The following is a 5,151-nucleotide window of genomic DNA, read 5'->3' as shown; positions in this document are numbered from 1 at the left end:
GAAATTTGCAGTGTGCCTTTAATGTTACTGAGGCTGAGAAGTCAGCAGGCTCAGGAAAGATCTAGGTGGTATTAAAGGAGAGAGTTCTGACCCCTAGTGAAAGAATTCCTTTTATTGGGTGGGGCAGCCAGGTGTGTACCCTGCCCGGCCAGTCTCCCTCCTCTCCCCTCTGTGAGGCTTCTCAGGGTGGGATTGCTTTCTAGTGCTGCCTGTAAGAGCCACTTTTGTTCCCGATGCTCCTTGCCTCTGTGAGTTGGGCTGGTATAATAGGATATTTAATGGGTACTATAACAGCCCCTTATACTTATGCAGACCTTTGCTCTTTCCCACCAGGGGAAGCATGGGCAGCCACCTTCAGTATTGTATCAGAAATACTTGTAGATTTGGGGCCAAGGATGGCAGCTTTCCCAGCTCCAGCATTGATGCCATGTTCCCTATGCTTTTATAATCCCTTGGACATAAGATTGAGAATCCTAGAGTAGGGTATCTGTGGAGAAGAGGGATGGTGTTGGACGCCTATGATTATAAATCCATCTTACATGAAAATTCCCTAGTCAAACCAAGTTTTGCTTCATGACAGTGTTTTTTTACTTCTTTAGTGAAAAAAATATTCCATGGTTACTGCAGAAATTTTGGAAAATACACTAAGAACAAATATGAGAATAAGAATCACATATAATGCTACTGGATCCGTCAGGGTCCCAGCAGGAAATAAATGAGACCCAAAATGGATGATTTGAGAAGTTCAATAGAGAATTTTTTCCCGAGTTGTCAGCAGAGGAGTCACCCACAGACTGGGTGACTTAAACAACAAAAATTTATATTCTCATAGTTTTGGAGGCCAGAAGTCTTAAGATCAGGGTGTTGGCAGGGTTGGTTTCTTCTGAGGCCTCTCTCCTTGACTTGTAGATGGCTGCCTTCTCCCTGTGACTTCACATGGTCTTTTCCTCTGTACCTATCTGTGTCCTACTAATCTCTTCTTATAAGACCAGTCATATTGGATTAGGGCCCACCCTAATGATCTCATTTCAACTTAGTTACCTCTATAAAGACTCTATCTCCAGATACAGTCACATTCTGAGGTACTGGGGGGAAGGGGGTAGGACTTTAACATGAATTTGGAGGTGACTCAATTCAGCCTGTAACAGGGTGTTACTACATCTAGACAAAGAAGAGTAGGAGAGGAGAGAACAGGGTGAGGGGAGGGAGCGGGAGGAGGGAGTGTGGGAGACTGTGGAGTAGGGGTGAGAGGAAGGAGCAGGGTGAGGGGAGAAAAATAGGAGTAGTGGGAGGGGGGAGGGGAGGGGGAAATTACTGGAATGGTAGACAGCTGTGTGGAAAGGGCCACCTGACAGCAGCTGGAATCTTTAGGATGCAGTTAGCTCACAGAAACCTCAAAGTAGGCAGAATCCAGGAAGAGGGGCTGGGGTGGTGTACCTGACCTCACTCTTCCCTGCTTTTTATCTCCTGCTGGGTATTTCCCTTTGGCCATATTGGAAACCAAAGGGCAAAGAAGACCTTTGATATATCTATATTGGTAAGCTTGGGGGACACAGCAGGGAGGAAAAGTAGATTGGTGGGGGTAGAGCAAATGAGATTTCTAGCACACACATACCTGAAATAACCATTATTCACACTTTGCCATATATTCTTAGAATTATTATGTCCTCTTTGGGACCTAGGGCGTTGGCCAACTAGCGGGATTCTTAACAAGGCCATTTATCCATTGAATTGGAGGCCTAGTAAACAAACGGATGTTAGCTCACATGCTTGAACATGTTAGAAATATCACATTTTAAAACATCACATTTCTAAAAATCACATTGCCTCTAAATGAACATAAATATGACCCTGAGATCCAACCGTAGCATGTTGGTGGGATAGCCACTTCAGTTATTATTGAGGATCCCCCATCTTTATTACTTGTACAAACATTCTATGGTCGCCTCAAAGCCTGAGGAGGTCCCCACTGACATCAGATGTCTGTCCACACTGGTTAGGAATGAGGTGCTCTTTTACTGAATTGGCCCGGTATCTTCAGATCCCTTGTCCCTGCTGCTTCCGTCAACCCTCTGGGTAGGGGGATCTTTAGTAAGACTAGGTGCCCAGCTTCTCTGAGCCCACCACAGAGTCTTCCTTGGGGCCTAATATGGAAAAACATGTCTCCGCTACTGGAAGGACCCATAAACCCTGACCTCTTTTCTCTTGCTGCCTTCAAATGCCCTCCATTCTCATCTAGGGAAACCGTGTTTGATTTTGTCAAGGCATATAGTCCTTTTCAAAATATAAAAGCCACTGGCTTCAAGCAGCTTTCACCTCCAGCTCTGCTATAAACCTCCCTCTCATGGATCTCTGCGGAAAATGGGAGGAGAGAAAAAATATAAGAACACAATATACATGTTAATATCTCAATGACTAATAATTCAGTATTTTCCAGTTAGGTTCACAGGTAGTTTCTTTCTATTTTAGCTGATTTCTTCTTGTGTCATTTTTTAAAAGCAACACCTTAGGAATATTCAGGAGAGGCCTAAAGTGCTTTGTTAGGACCTAAACCAGGCCATCCTATTGATTAAAAAAAAGAAGGCAATTATAATAAGTATATCCAAATTATTACCCAAATCTCTGTTGATTTAGCAAGTTTCTATATTCTTAAACTACACAGGTGATGTAGTTTCATCTAGCCATCTAAATGACTAAAGGCTTCCCTTCTGAAACTGAAGGGTGGTTTTGAGAATATATTTACCTCATCAGATTCAGCACCTAGCTAACATGGTGGTTCCATAATAAATGCTATTATAATTGTTATTTATTGTTTTCAGCAACATCATTAACAAGAAAAATAAGTCATTTTCCATTCAGGAGAATGTATGTGGATTTCACAACGGAAGCAGGTAGTGAAATAACTCTCATGACACCCATAAAACACCTAGAAAGTAAAGGTAGCCATTAAATATAAGCCTTATCTTGCCTAAGAAAATTTTCTGGTACAGAATAAACGTTCAAAAATGATAATCCTCTCTCCTCTTTCACTTCCCAAAAGAAAAGGGTGAATAATATATTTCTAAGATCCGTGGTTCTCAACCTGAGGTCCCCAGACTCTTAAGGGTTTTTAAAGATACCATTAAGAATTGAAGAGCTCTCTTCTCTTCGGGTCTTCCCTCTTCTTTCTTTTTTTCCTAATTCATTATGAAGTAACACCTAGCTGAGCTTTTTCTAGAATCAAAGGAGATAATATATTTTAAAATACATCATGAATTGTGAATTATAATAATAATTATGGTTAACAGTTTGCTTGCTTATAGAAATGCCAGTTATCAGAAGCTGTATATATATATATTTTGAAAGACCTTTCAAAATGTAGAAGTCTAAATAAGGAGGAGCATAGAAGTTGGAGATAGTTTAGATTTTGTTTAAAAATATAAAGTTAGAATTCCCTGGCAGTCCAGTAGTTGGGACTCTGCACTTTCGCTGCCAAGGGCCTGGGTTCCATCCCTGGTCAGGGAAAAAAGATCCTGCAAGTCGTGCAGCACAGCCAAAATAAATAAATAAAAATTTAAAAAGTTAGATAATCAATTTAGAAAAATCTTAGGACAAGCACTAAAAGATTAAAAATAGAGGGGGCTTCCCTGGTGATGCAGTGGTTAAGACTCTGCCTGCCAATGCAGGGGACACGGGTTTGAGCCCTGGTCCGGGGAAGATCCCACATGCCGTGGAGCAACTAAGCCCGTGCGCCACAACTACAGATCCTGTGAGCCACAACTACTGAGCCCGTGTGCCACAACTACTGAAGCCCGTGCACCTAGAGCCCGTGCTCTGCAACAGGAGAAGCCACCGCAATGAGAAGCTCACGCACTGCAAGGAAGAGTAGCCCCAGCTCGCTGCAGCTAGAGAAAGCCTGCGTGCAGTGACAAAGACCCAACGCAGCCAAAAATAAATAAATTAAATAAATAAATTTAAAAAAAATAGAATGTGTAAATACCAAAATTCCAAAGAAAACTCCATTGGTCCAGCAGAAGGCAGGAAAGGAGAGGAGGGGAAGGATGCAAAGAACAAACATTATAAACAGAAAACACAAATTAGGAAGGTAGAAATAAATGTAGCTACAGTATGCCAATAATCAAAATAAAGATACACGGATTAAACTCAACAGGAATAAAACCTCAGATTGGATTTATTTTCCAGGCACAGAATCCAGTTCCATGCTTCTTCTCAGAGATGCTCTTAAAATTATCCAGAAAAATTCAAAATAAAAAGATGGAAAAATATATACCAGGCAAATACTAGTCAAAAGAAAGCTAGTGTAGCAAAAGTTTTTCCCAGGCCCCATGGCTTTGTAGCTCACTCCAAAGAGCTCTCCAGTCACTTTAAATCACAAATTGAGCCTCATTTCAGTGATTAGGACCCCTAGTCCCAAATAATAAAGGAGCCTTTGAACTCGATTCAGAGTTAAACCTCTCCTCCCTTAGCTAGCACCAACTTCTGGTGGGCCTCCCACTTTGTGGGGAAGGGATGTGCTGGGTCTCTTCTCTTTCCCTATCCTCCCCATTCTCTAGCCCATCAGATTTCTTATGCTAGAGTCAGATCCCATTTCACTGTGCCTCCAAACTCCAGGAGCTACATATCAAGCTTCAAGGGGTCCAGTTAAAGCCTTGGGGTGAAGGGCAAAGCACCGGAACTCTTCCCCCTTGGAAGCCCACTCCAAAGAAATCCTCAAAAAAATTCTTTCTCCATATCTCCTCTCTCTTAATCCTTTTAATCCTTTTAAGTTTTAGAGCTGCTTGGTTATTTCCTTTGAAAACGTGGCTTTAGAATTTCGTATCTATTATATCTTGGTTGCTCATGAGAAAACTCATATTTAACATCCTGTCATGCAAATTTAAACCAATAAATCCCCCAGTCCTGAAAGGTCACCATCTAAAGTTTAAAAAATTTTAAAAGGTAGGATATGGGCTTTGGAGTATAACAAAACCTAGGTTAGAATATAAACTCTATAATTTACTAGATTAAGGGCCTTGGAAAATACACCTAACCTCTCGGAGTTGTTTCTTCTTCATGTAAGGGAAATACTGCTACCTACCTCACAGGACTGTTATGGGGATTAAAGAGAGAATCAACCCAAAACACCAAACACTGCATCTGGCCCTTAGTGAG

Source organism: Balaenoptera musculus, chromosome X (genome assembly GCF_009873245.2).
Source record: "Balaenoptera musculus isolate JJ_BM4_2016_0621 chromosome X, mBalMus1.pri.v3, whole genome shotgun sequence".
Taxonomy (NCBI): Eukaryota; Metazoa; Chordata; class Mammalia; order Artiodactyla; family Balaenopteridae; genus Balaenoptera; species Balaenoptera musculus.
This window is presented reverse-complemented; position numbering follows the sequence as displayed.